The sequence below is a fragment of the Triticum urartu genome, chromosome 2, assembly GCF_003073215.2.
Source record: "Triticum urartu cultivar G1812 chromosome 2, Tu2.1, whole genome shotgun sequence".
NCBI classification, from domain to species: Eukaryota; Viridiplantae; Streptophyta; class Magnoliopsida; order Poales; family Poaceae; genus Triticum; species Triticum urartu.
This window is the reverse complement of record NC_053023.1, coordinates 591,613,304-591,628,066: the sequence shown is the minus strand read 5'-3', so window position 1 is coordinate 591,628,066 and position 14,763 is coordinate 591,613,304.

Sequence of the window (14,763 nt, the reverse complement as noted above, 5' to 3'; positions counted from 1 at the left end):
AACTTTATTTTCTCTTTGGGAACCACCTATGGCATATCTAGCATGGAAAGTGTTCGGAACTCTAAGTCGTTTTCGTTGGTGGGATGGATACGCCTCCCAAAATGTTTTTATCTCAAATTTTTCGCTTTGAGCTCTGGAACCTCTACAAATCCCTACCTCCCTCTGCGAAGGGACTTTCTTTTGCTTTATACAATTTTTATTTTGAAATTTGAGTCTCCATCTTCTCTCATAAAAAGCACCAACTAGGAGGCAATATGATCGTGCTCAAGTATTGGGTGTAGTTAATATTCGAGTGTGTTTCATGAATGGATCAATGTTTGAGCCTGATGGGCTAGGGATCACTTATTTTAGCATTGATATTATGTCAAAACTAGACTATTGCTTTGAATCACATAAAAGTCCAAATGTCCATGCTATAAAGAAAAGAATATGATATGACTCGATGAACAACACTCCACATCAAAAATTCTGTTTTTTATCACTTACCTACTCGAGGACGAGTAGGAGTTAAGCTTGGGGATGATGATACGTCTCCAATGTATCTATAATTTTTTATTGTTCCATGCTGTTTTATTATCAATCTTGCATGTTTTATAATCATTTTATATCATTTTTGGTACTAAACTATTGATATAGTGCACAGTGCCATTCCTATTTTTCCATGTTTTTACATCGCAGGAAATCAATATCAAACGGAGTCCAAATGGCACGAAATTTTACGATGATTTTTTATGGGCCAAAAGAAAGGCAATGGGCCCTGGTTGCACCTGGGGGTGCCCCGAGGGGGGCACAACCCACCAGGGCGCACCAAGAGGCCCTGGCGCGCCCAGGTGGGTTGTGCCCACCTCGGGTGCCCCCGGACCACCTCTTTGCTCTATAGATACCCAAATATTCCCAAAACCCTACGAGAGTCGACGAAATATTCATCCAGCCGCCGCAGAGTCTAGAAACACCAGATCCAATCTAAACACCATCACGGAGGGGTTCACCACCTCCATTGGTGCCTCTTCGATGATGCATGAGTAGTTCTTTGTAGACCTTCGGGTCCGTAATTAGTATCTAGATGGCTTCATCTCTCTCTCTTGATTCTCAATACAATGGTCTCTTGGAGATCCATATGATGTAACTCTTTTGCAGTGTGTTTGTTGGGATCGATGAACTTTGAGTTTATGATCAGATCTATGCTTTTATATCCATGAAAGTATTTGAGTTTCTTTGATCTCTTTTATGCGTGATCTCTTATAGCCTCGTATTTCTTCTCCGATATTTGGGTTTTGTCTGGCCAACTCAATCTATTTATCTTGCAATGGGAAGAGGTGTCCGGTAGTGGGTTCGATCTTACGGCACTTGATCCCATTGACAGAAAGGGAACCGGCATGTATGTATCGTTGCTACTAAGGATAAAAATACGAAATCTATGTCTACCGCCATATAGATAAACGGATCTTGTCTACATCATGTCATCGTTCTTATTGCATTACTCCGTTTTTCCATGAACTTAATAAACTAGATGCATGCTAGATAGCGGTCGATGTGTGGAGTAATAGTAGTAGATGCAGGCAGTAGTCAGTCTACTAATCTTGGACGTGATGCATATGTAATGATCATTGTCTGGATATCATCATGAGTATTTGAAGTTCTATCGATTGCCCAACCGTAATTTGTTCACCCACCGTTTGCTATTTTTCTCGAGAGAAGCCACTGGTGAAACCTACGGCCCCCGGGTCTTATTTCTCATTTATTTGCCTTACGATCTACTTTTTCCTTGCTTTTACTTTCAGATATATTAAACCAAAAATCCAAAAATACTTTGCTGCACTTTATTTTATTTGGCATTCGATCTATAAATATTTACAACCTTTCTCCCGTCACACGCCAATTTCTGGCGGCGCTGCCCGAAAGGGATTGACAACCCCTTTAACACGTCAGGTTGCGAGGTGTTGTTATTTGTGTGCATGTGCTGTTTACATTGTGTTGATTGGTTCTCCTACTGGTTTGATACCTTGGTTTCATAACTGAGGGAAATACTCTACCATCGTTGTGCTACATCATCCCTCCCTCTCCGAGGAAATACCGACGTAGCTCAAGCTGCCATCACCAAGCTACAAAAGCTTCATGATGAACTATAATATGCAAGGGATGATAAGACAATTCCCGAGCTCTTCGCGATACTAAAGGCTGCAGAGGTAGAAATCAAGAAGGAGCACCAAGTGTTGATGGTTAACAAGACCACTAGTTTCAAGAAAAAGGGCAAAGGGAAGAAGGGGAACTTCAAGAAGAACGGCAAGAAAGTTGCTGCTCAAGTGAAGAAACCCAAGTCTGGACTTAAGCCTGAGATTGAGTGCTTCTACTACAAAGGGACTGGTCACTGGAAGCGGAACTACCCCAAGTATTTGGCGGATAAGAAGGATGGCAAAGTGAGGTATATTCGATATACATGTTATTGATGTGTACCTTACTAATGCTCGTAGTAGCACCTAGGTATTTGATACTGGTTCTGTTGCTCATATTTCCAACTCGAAACAGGGGCTACGGATTAAGCGAAGATTGGCTAAGGACGAGGTGACGATGCACGTGGGAAATGGTTCCAAAGTCGATGTGATCGCCATCGGCAGGCTACCTCTACATCTACCTTTAGGATTAGTTTTAGACCTAAATAATTGTTATTTGGTGCCAGCGTTAAGCATGAACATTATATCTGGATATTGTTTGATGTGAGACGGTTATTCATTTAAATTAGAGAATAATGGTTGTTCTATTTATATGAGTAATATCTTTTATGGTCATGCACCCTTGATGAGTGGTCTATTTTTGTTGAATCTCGATAGTAGTGATACACATATTCATAGTATTGAAGCCAAAAGATATAAGTTTAATAATGATAGAGCAACTTATTTGTGGCACTGCCGTTTAGGTCATATTGGTGTAAAGCGCACGAAGAAACTCCATGCCGATGGGCTTTTCGAATCACTTGATTATGAATCACTTGATGCTTGCGAACCATGCCTCATGGGCAAGATGACTAAGACTCCATTCTCCGGAACAATGGAGTGAGCAAAAGACTTGTTGGAAATAATACATACTGATATATGTGGTACGATGAGTGTTGAGGCTCGCGGCGGGTATCGTTATTTTCTGACCTTCACAGATGATTTGAGCAAATATGGGTATATCTACTTGATGAAACATAAGTATGAAACATTTGAAAGGTCAAGGAATTTCAGAGTGAAGTGGAAAATCATCGTAACAAGAAAATAAAGTTTCTACGATCTGATCGTGGAGGTGAGTACTTGAGTTACGAGTTTGGTCTTCATTTGAAACAATGTGGAATAATTTCGCAACTCACGCCACCTGGAACACCACGGTGTAATGGTGTGTCTGAATGTCGTAATCGTACTTTATTAGATATGGTGCGATCTATGATGTCCCTTACTCATTTACCGCTATCGTTTTGGGGTTATGCTTTAGAGACGACTGCATTCACGTTAAATAGCGCACCATCTAAATCTGTTGAGACGACACCATATGAACTGTGGTTTGGCAAGAAACCCAAGTTGTCGTTTCTTAAAGTATGGGGCTACGATGCTTATGTGAAAAAGCTTCAACCTGGTAAGCTCGAACCCAAATCGGAGAAATATGTCTTCATAGAATACCCAAAGGGGACTGACTGTTGGGTACACCTTCTATCACAGATCTGAAGGCAAGATATTCATTGCCAAGAATGGATCCTTTCTAGAAAAGGAGTTTCTCTCGAAAGAAGTGAGTGGTAGGAAAGTAGAACTTGATGAGGTAATTGTACCTGCTCCCTTATTGGAAAGTAGTTCATCACAGAAATCAGTTCTAGTGATTCCTACACCAATTAGTGAGGAAGCTAATGATGATGATCATGAAACTTATGATCAAGTTACTACCGTACCTCGTAGGTCAACCATAGTAAGATCCGCACCAGAGTGGTACGTTAATCCTGTTCTGGAGGTCATGTTACTTGACCATGATGAACCTACGAACTATGAGGAAGCGATGATGAGCCCAGATTCCACGAAATCGCTTGAGGCCATGAAATCTGAGATGGGATCCATGTATGAGAACAAAGTGTGGACTTTGGTTTACTTACCCGATGATCATCATACCATAGAGAATAAATGGATCTTCAAGAAGAAGACTGACGCTGACAGTAATGTTACTGTCTACAAAACTCAACTTGTTGCAAAAGGTTTTCGACAAGTTCAAGGAGTTGACTACGATGAGACTTTCTCACCTGTAGCGATGCTTAAGTCTATCCGAATCATGTTAGCAATTGCCACATTTTATGATTATGAAATTTGGCAAATGGATGTCAAAACTGCATTCCTTAATGGATATCTTAAAGAAGAGTTGTATATGATGCAACCACATGGTTTCGTCGATCCAAAAGGTGCTAACAAAGTGTGCAAGCTCCAGCGATCCATTTATGGACTGGTGCAAGCCTCTTAAAGTTGGAATATACGCTTTGATAGTATGATCAAAGCATATGGTTTTATACAAACTTTTCGAGAAGCCTGTATTTACAAGAAAGTGAGTGGGAGCTCTGTAGCATTTCTGATATTATATGTGGATGATATATTATTGATCAGAAATGATACTGAATTTCTGGATAGCATAAAAGGATATTTGAATAAGAATTTTTCAATGAAAGACCTTGGTGAAGATGCTTATATATTGGGCATCAAGATCTATAGAGATAGATCAAGACGCTTAATTGGACTTTCACAAAGCACATACCTTGATAAAGTTTTGAAGAAGTTCAAAATGGATCAGGCAAAGAAAGGGTTCTTGCCTGTGTTACAAGGTGTGAAGTTGAGTCAGACTCAATGCCTGACCATTGCAGAAGATACAGAGAAAATTAAAGTCATTCCCTATGCATCAACCATAGGTTCTATCATGTATGCAATGTTGTGTACCAGACCTAATGTGTGCCTTACTATTAGTTTAGCAGGGAGGTACCAAAGTAATCCAGGAGTGGATCACTGGACAGCGGTCAAGAACATCCTGAAATACCTGAAAAGGACTAAGGATATGTTTCTCGTTTATGGAGGTGACAAAGAGCTCATCATAAATGGTTACGTCGATGCAAGCTTTGTCACTGATTCGGATGACTCTAAGTCACAAACCGGATATGTATTTATATTGAATGGTGGAGCTGTCAGTTGGTGCAATTCTAAGCAAAGCGTCATGGCGGAATCTACGTGTGAAGCGGAGTACATAGCTGCTTCGGAAGCAGCAAATGAAGGAGTCTGGATGAAGGAGTTCATATCCGATCTAGGTGTCATACCTAGTGCATTGGGTCCAGTAAAATCTTTTGTGACAACATTGGTGCAATTGCCTTGGCAAAGGAATCCAGATTTCACAAGAGAACCAAGCAAATCAAGAGACGCTTCAATTCCATCCGTGATCAGGTCAAGGAGGGAGACATAGAGATTTGCAAAATACATACGGATCTGAATGTTGCAGACCCGTTGACTAAGCCTCTCTCACGAGCAAAACATGATCAACACCAAGACTCCATGGGTGTTAGAATCATTACTATGTAATCTAGATTATTGACTCTAGTGCAAGTGGGAGACTCAAGGAAATATGCCCTAGAGGCAATAATAAAGCTGTTATTTATATTTCCTTGTATCATGATAAATGTTTGTTATTCATGCTAGAATTGTATTAACCGAAAACTTAGTACATGTGTGAATGCATAGACAAACAGAGTGTCCCTAGTATGCCTCTACTTGACTAGCTCGTTAATCAAAGATGGTTAAGGTTCCTGACCATAGACATGTGTTGTCACTTTATGAACGGGATCACATCATTAGAGAATGATGTGATGGACAAGACCCGTCTGTTAGCTTAGCACAAATGATCGTTTAGTTTTATTGCTAATGCTTTCATCATGACTTATACATGCTCCTCTGACTATGAGATTATGCAACTCCCGAATACCGGAGGAACACCTTGTGTGCTATCAGACGTCACAACATAACTGGGTGATTATAAAGATGCTCTACAGGTGTCTCCGGTGGTGTTTGTTGAGTTGGCATAGATTGATATTAGGATTTGTCACTCCGTGTATCGGAGAGGTATCTCTGGGCCCTCTTGGTAATGATCATAACTATAAGCCTTGCAAGCAATGTGACTAATGAGTTAGTTACGGGATGATGCATTACGAAACGAGTAAAGAAACTTGCCGGTAACGAGATTGAACTAGGTATGATGATACTGACGATCGAATCTCGAGCAAGTAACATACCGATGACAAAGGGAACAGCGTATGTTGTTATGCGGTTTGACCGATAAAGATCTTCATAGAATATTTAGGAACCAATATGAGCATCTGATACGTCTCCATCGTATCTACTTTTCCAAACACTTTTGCCCTTGTTTTGGACTCTAACTTGCATGATTTGAATGGAGCTAACCCGGACTAACGTTGTTTTCAGCAGAATTGACATGGTGTTATTTTTGTACAGAAATAAAAGTTCTCAGAATGACCTGAAAATCAACAGAGAATATTTTTGGAATATATAGAAAATGCTAGGGAAAGAGTCAAGGCCAGGGGGCCCACACCCTGTCCACGAGGGTGGGGGCGCGCCTACCCCCCTAGGCGTGCCCCCTGCCTCGTGGGCCCCTGTTGCTCCACCATCCTCAACTCCAACTCTATATATTCACGTTCGAGGAGAAAAAAATCAGAGAGAAGGATACATCACGTTTTACGATACGGAGCCGCCGCCAAGCCCTAATCTCTCTCGGGGGGGCTGATCTGGAGTCTGTTCGAGGCTCCGGAGAGGGGAATCCATCGCCATCGTCATCATCAACCTTCGTCCATCACCAATTTCATGATGCTCACCGCGTGCGTGAGTAATTCCATCGTAGGCTTGCTGGACGGTGATGGGTTGGATGAGATTTATCATGTAATCGAGTTAGTTTTGTTAGGGTTTGATCCCTAGTATCCATTATGTTCTGAGATTGATGTTGCTATGACTTTGCTATGCTTAATGCTTGTCACTAGGGCCCGAGTGCCATGATTTCAGATCTGAACCTACTGTGTTTTCATGAATATATGTGAGTTCTTGATCCTTTCTTACAAGTCTATAGTCACCTATTATGTGTTATGATCCGTTAACCCCGAAGTGACAATAATCGGGATACTTACCGGTGATGGCCATAGTTTGAGGAGTTCATGTATTCAATAAGTGTTAATGCTTTGGTCTAGTACTCTATTAAAAGGAGGCCTTAATATCCCTTAGTTTCCAACAGGACCCCGCTGCCATGGGATGGTAGGACAAAAGATGTCATGCAAGTTCTTTTCCATAAGCATGTATGAATATATTCGGAATACATGCCTACATTACATTAATGAACTGGAGCTAGTTATGTCTCACCCTATGTTATAACTATTGCATGAGGAATCGCATCCGGCATAATTATCCATCACTGATCCATTGCCTACGAGCTTTTCACATATGGATATTTGCTTAGTTACTTTTCCATTGCCACTTTTACAATCACTACAAAACCAATACGGTTACTTTTGCCACCGTTACCGTTACTTCCATATTACTTTGCTACTAAATACTTTGCTATGGATATTAAGTTTTCCAGGTGTGTTTGAATTGACAACTCAGCTGCTAATACTTGAGAATATTCTTTGGCTCCCCTTGTGTCGAATCAATAAATTTGGGTTGAATACTCTACCCTCGAAAACTGTCGCGATCCCCTATACTTGTGGGTTATCAAGACTATTTTCTGGCACCGTTGCCGGGGAGCATAGCTCTATTCTCTGGTCACTTGGGATTTATATCTGTTGATCACTATGAAGAACTTGAAAGATAAAAGAACCAAGATTTTTCCCTCAACTACGAGGGGAGGTAAGGAACTGCCATCTAGCTCTGCATTTGATTCACCTTCTGTTTTGAGTAAACTTGCGACACCTACTCCTGCTATTCATTCTGATATGTCGCATGTTATTGATGATGCCACTTCTGCTTTGCATGATACTCATGATGAAACTACTTCTATGCTTGATAATACTGTGCCACTAGGTGAATTTCTTGATGAACAACTTGCTAGGGTTAGAGAGAACGAAATTATTGAAACTGATAATATTGATGAAAGTGATGATGAAGATTCTCCCCCTAGATATGAATTACCTGTTGTGCCTGAGGTTATGTTATGGATGAAGAAACTGCTAGAGACTTTTTAGCTTGCAATGATAGATATGATCTTAAGAAATTATTAGCTAAGCTTAAATAAAAATCTCTGAATGATAGAATGAAATATGACCCTGGTTTTGCTACCTCACCTATCTGTATTTCCGGTAAGGACTATGATTTCTCTGTCGATCCTGAGTTAATTACTTTGGTTGAATCTGATCCTTTTTATGGCTATGAATCTAAAACTGTTGTGGCACATATTACTAAATTAAATGATATTGCCACCCTGTTCACTACTGATGAGAAAACTCGCTATTACTTTATCCTTTAGTTGTTTCCATTCTCATTAAAGGGTGATGCTAAAACATGGTTTAACTCTCTTGATCCTGGTTGTGTGCGTAGCCCCCAAGATATGATTTATTACTTCTCTGCTAAATATTTTCCCCAGGATATGATTTATTACTTCTCTGCTAAATATTTCGCCGCTCATAAGAAACAAGTTGCCTTCAGGGAAATATATAATTTTGTGCAAATTTAAGAAGAGAGTCTCCCACAAGCTTGGGGGAGGCTTCTCCCATTACTTAATGCTTTGCCTGATCATCCTCTCAAGGAAAATGAAATACTTGATATCTTTTATAATGGACTAACTGATGCTTCCAGAGACCACCTGGATAGTTGTGTTGGTTGAGTTTTTAGGGAAAGAACAGTTGATCAAGCTGAATTGCTATTGAATAATATGTTGAGTAATGAAAATGATTGGACACTTCCTGAACCAACTCCTAAGCCAACTCCGAAGAAAAAGGGTATTCTATTTCTCAGTCCTGAAGATATGCAAGAGGCAAAGAAATCTATGAAAGAAAAGGGTATTAAAGCTGAAGATGTTAAGAATTTACCGCCTATTGAAGAAATACATGGTCTTGATAACCCGACATAGGTAGTAAAGGTAAATTCTCTCTATAGATTTGATGAAGGTGATATTCCTCGTTATAAGTATACTAGCCAATGCTTAGATGAGTTTGATAATTTTATTATTAAACAAGAAAACTTCAATGCTTATGTTGGTAGACAATTGAAACGTAATGCTTATATGATTGAACACTTGAGTGATTATATGTCTAGAGTTAAAGGTGAACTTAAAATTATTAGTAAACATACTTCTATGGTTACCACTCAAGTAGGACAAGTACTTAAAGCTCAGAATGATTTGCTCAATGAATTAAATAATAATAAAAATGATAATGTTGTTAGAGTTGTGACTAGAGGGGGTAAAATGACTCAGGAACCTTTGTATCCTGAGGGCCATCCTAAGAGAATTGAGCAAGATTCTCAGAGAACTAATTTCGATGCACCTAGTTCCTCTAAAAAGAAGAAAAAGAAGAATTATAGGACTTTGCATGCTTCTAGTGAACCTGTTGTAGACACACCCGAGAATCCCAATGATATTTCTATTTCCGATGCTGAAACACAATCTGGTGATGAACATGAACCTAGTGATAATGTTACTAATGATGTTCATGTTGATGCTCAACCTAGCAATAACAATGATGTAGAGATTGAACCTGTTGTTGATCTTGATAACCCACAATCAAAGAATCAATGTTATGATAAGAGAGACTTCGTTGCTAGGAAGCATGGTAAAGAAAGAGAACCATGGGTTCAGAAACCCATGCCTTTTCCTCCTAAACCATCCAAGAAAAAGGATGATGAGGATTTTGAGCGCTTTGCTGAAATGATTAGACCTATATTTTTGCATATGCATTTGACTGATATGCTTAAAATGAATCCTTATGCAAAGTACATGAAAGATATTGTTACAAATAAAAGAAAGATACCGGAAGCTGAAATTTCTACCATGCTTGCTAATTACACTTTTAAAGGTGGAATACCAAAGAAACTAGGAGATCCAGGAGTACCAACTATACCATGCTCCATTAAGAGAAACTATGTTAAAACTGCTTTATGTGATCTCGGAGCCGGTGTTAGTGTTATGCCTCTCTCTTTATATCGTAGACTTGATTTGAATAAGTTGACACCTACTGAAATATCTTTGCAAATGACTGATAAATGAACTGCTATACCTGTCAGTATTTGTGAGGATGTGCATGTTGTGGTTGCAAATGTTACTATTTTAATGGACTTTGTTATTCTTGATATTCCCGAGGACGATAGTATGACTATTATTCTTGGTAGACCCTTTTTGAATACCGCAAGGTCTGTTATTGATTGCAACAAAGGCAATCTCACTTTTCATGTTAATGGTAATGAGCATACGGTACACTTTCCGAGGAAACAACCTCAAGTCCACAGTATCAATTCTATTGGAAAAATTCCAACAATTACAATTGTAGGTTTTGAATTTCCTCTTCCTACTGTCAAGAAGAAATATGATATTCTTATTGTTGGGGATGTGCATATCCCCGTTGAGGTAACCTGGTGTTATTCAAAAATTCTCTGGTTTCATGTGATTCGGAATGAGTTTGTTAACAAGACTTGATCAACCTTGTTAGTGGATTCCTTTTGATGAGCATGAGATGGATGAAGTTAGAACGCACAACTTTCTGTACCCTCCTATTACTTTCTGTTATTTAGATTTAGTAAAGCAAAAATAGTATTTTCGGTCTATTTTTTGAATTATCCTTGCATTAAAAAATACCCCGAAAATAGAAGTTCTCCAAATGGACCGAAAATGAAATATGATTTTTTGTAGAATATTTAAGAATTATTGGCACTGAGAACACACCAGGGGGACTCACCATGTTCCCACTGAAGGAAATATGCCCTAGATGCAATAATAAAGTTATTATTTATTTCCTTATATCATGATAAATGTTTATTATTCATGCTAGAATTGTATTAACCAGAAACATAATACATGTGTGAATACATAGACAAACAGAGTGTCACTAGTATGCCTCTACTTGACTATCTCGTTGATCAAAGATGGTTATGTTTCCTAACCATAGACATGAGTTGTCATTTGATTAACGGGATCACATCATTAGGAGAATGATGTGATTGACTTGACCCATTTCGTTAGCTTAGCACTTGATCGTTTAGTTTGTTGCTATTGCTTTCTTCATGACTTATACATGTTCCTATGACTATGAGATTATGCAACTCCCGTTTACCGGAGGAACACTTTGTGTGCCACCAAATGTCACAACGGAACTGGGTGATTATAAAGGTGCTCTACAGGTGTCTCCGAAGGTACTTGTTGGGTTGGCGTATTTCGAGATTAGGATTTGTCACTCCGATTGTCGGAGAGGTATCTCTGGGCCCACTCGGTAATGCACATCACTATAAGCCTTGCAAGCATTGCAATTAATGAGTTAGTTGCAGAATGATGTATTACGGAATGAGTAAAGAGACTTGCCGGTAATGAGATTGAACTAGGTATTGAGATACCGACGATCGAATCTCGGGCAAGTAACATACCGATGACAAAGGGAACAACATATGTTGTTATGCGGTTTGACCGATAAAGATCTTCGTAGAATATGTAGGAGCCAAGATGAGCATCCAGGTTCCGCTATTGGTTATTGACCGGAGACGTGTCTTGGTCATGTCTACATTGTTCTCGAACCCGTAGGGTCCGCACGCTTAAGGTTTCAATGACAGTTATATTATGAGTTTATGAGTTTTGATGTACCGAAGGAGTTCGGAGTCCCGGATGAGATCAGGGACATGACGAGGAGTCTCGAAATGGTCGAGATGTAAAGATCGATATATTGAACGACTATATTCGGACATCGGAAAGGTTCCGAGTGATTCGGGTATTTTTCGGAGTACCGGAGAGTTACGGGAATTCGCCGGGGAGTATATGGGCCTTATTGGGCCGTACGGGAATAGAGGAGAGAGGCCAAAAGGAAGGAGGCGCCCCCCCCCCTCTGGTCCGAATTGGACAAGGGGTGCAGCCCCCTTTTCCTTGTTCCTCTCCCCCTCTTTCCTTCTCTCCTACTCCAACAAGGGAAGGAGGAGTCTTATTCCTTGGCGCGCCCTCCTCCTAGGCCGGCCGCCTCCCCCCTTGCTCCTTTATATACGGGGGCAGGGGGCACCCCAGAGACACAACAATTGATCATTGATCTCTTAGCCATGTGCGGTGCCCCCCTCCACCATAATCCTCGGTAATATTGTAGCGGTGCTTAGGCGAAGCCCTGCGATGGTAGAACATCAAGATCGTCACCATGCCGTCGTGCTGACGGAACTCTTCCCCGACATTCTGCTGGATCAGAGTCCGGGGATCGTCATCGAGCTGAACGTGTGCTATAACTCGGAGGTGCCGTAGTTTCGGTGCTTGATCGGTCGGGCCGTGAAGACGTACGACTACATCAACCGCGTTGTTATAACGCTTCCACTTTCAGTCTACGAGGGTACATGGACAACACTCTCCCCTCTCGTTGCTATGCATCACCATGATCTTGCGTGTGTGTAGGAAATTTTTTGAAATTGCCACGTTCCCCAACACCCACGAGGGTGGAGGGCGCGCCCCCCTGCCTCGTGGACCCCACGTGGGCCCCCTCCACTTATTCTTGCACCCACACACTTCGTCTTCCTCTAGAAAAAATCCTCCACCAGCTCAAACTCGAGTTCTAGCTCATCTTGCTGCCAATTTCAATCTCCTTGCTCAAAGCTCCATTCACAAAATTGCTTTGGGGGATTGTTCTTCGGTATGTGACTCCTCCAATGGTCCAATTAGTTTTTGTTCTAGTGCTTTATTTATTGCAAATTTTTGCTGCTTAGGTGACCTTGTTCTTGAGCTTTCATGTCAAATTTATTTGGTCCCAAGTAGTTCTATTGCATGATATGGCCTTTAGGCACTTGTGGGAGTAGTTGCTATCAATCTTGTTGAGTTTAGTTCACTTTTATTTTGAGTTACTAAAAATTTCAGAAATTTTTCAGAGGAAGAAATATGTTTAGGAAAATGTACCAAGGTGGTTCCTCAAGGAAGCAAGGACCCAGGCCTGCGATATGTGAGCCGGACTATGAACTACCAAGATAAGCTCAAGTGCGGCCTTGTGAATGGCCGTCAGAAGATTTTATGGTCCAAGCAGGAATTAAGGAGGAATTTGACGTGTATGTGTGTAATGCTGAACTTGAGGGCTTTGTGTCAGATAAGTGCCCCCAATATTATCACCTAACTGATTCCTTTGTGAGGAAGTTCAAATTTACATCATCACGCAATTCTCACACTGTCCTATTTGATCTCTATGATAAATCTTATACCATGGACTTAGAAGATTTTAATACTGCTTGTAAACTCCCGCAGTGGGGTAATGTTAATGAACCTCGCAAATCTGCATTTAAAGAATTTCTTGCTAGTATCACTGTGGGGGAATCTAGAGAAATAACACAAGCTACCATAGGGAGCATTCATTTTCCTACCATACATTATTTTGCTCTCTTTATAGGTAGATGCATTAACGGTAAGGATGAGGCATGTCACATGTGTGTTCTCGATCTTAGTGTTCTCAAGAGTGCTGTATTAGGAGATAAACAATACAACTTGGGGGCTATTGTTGCACGTAGGTTGCATCTTAATGGTTTAAGTGGAGATTTGTTCTGTGGAATTTATGCAACCCGTTTAGCTAATTTTGTTGAGGTACCCGTACATAAAAATGATATGGAGTTGCTTCCTCCTTATCTAGATTTTAATGCCATGGTTCGCCATCGGTTTATTGAGAGGAATGAACAACCTCTCCAGTATCGACTAATCTTTGACACGCGTCGCACTGTCCATGTTGCTCTCCCTGCTCCTGCTTTCTTTGACTTTCAGGCGAGAGGGAGATATGTTATAACCAGGGAGGAGGCGAACGAGTACGAGAGGAGGACGGAGGCAGCTCACCTCTAGGCTGCAGCTCGTGAGGCAGTAGCGGCTGCATCTCAGTATGACCCCAGTTACAACCTCGGATATCCGCCAGGCCATCCATGGGCATAGACCAACTTAGGCCAAAAGCCTAAGCTTGGGGGAGTACGTATTTCTCACCAACATTACATTCATGTTCACACACTCATGCCAGTTGTCGGTGCTCATACTTTTGCATTGTATCATCCATGCTAGTTTATTTTCTTTTTAAGCTTTCTTCTTGTGTGTTTGAAAAACCTTAAGAAAAAACAAAAAAAAATAGTTGCAACTTTTAGCTAAGTTTACTTTCCATGCATGTAGTAGTAATAACTAAAATAAAACCCAAAAAGATTTCTCGTACTTCTTTTGCTTGTTGGGAGGTTTCCCGTGTAAATAGTTTTGTTTCTTTTCTTTTCTTTGGGGGTTGAGAGGAGAAGACCATAATGAAAATGTGGAGTGGCTCTCATATGCATTATTGTTGATCTAATAAAGAGCCCATATTACCTTGTCTTCTCCCTTGAATTGAATGCTTGCAGATTCTAGCTTAGTCCAATGCACGCGCACTATTATTATTACCCACACCGTTCGGTTGTGCAAGTAAAAGGCAATAATGACGATTTATGATAACTGATTGAGATGAGAAAAGCAGGTATGGACTCGACCTCTCTTGTTTTTGTAAATATGACTAGTTCATCATTCCTGATTCGGCCTATTATGAATGAAACATGTTTGCAATGACAA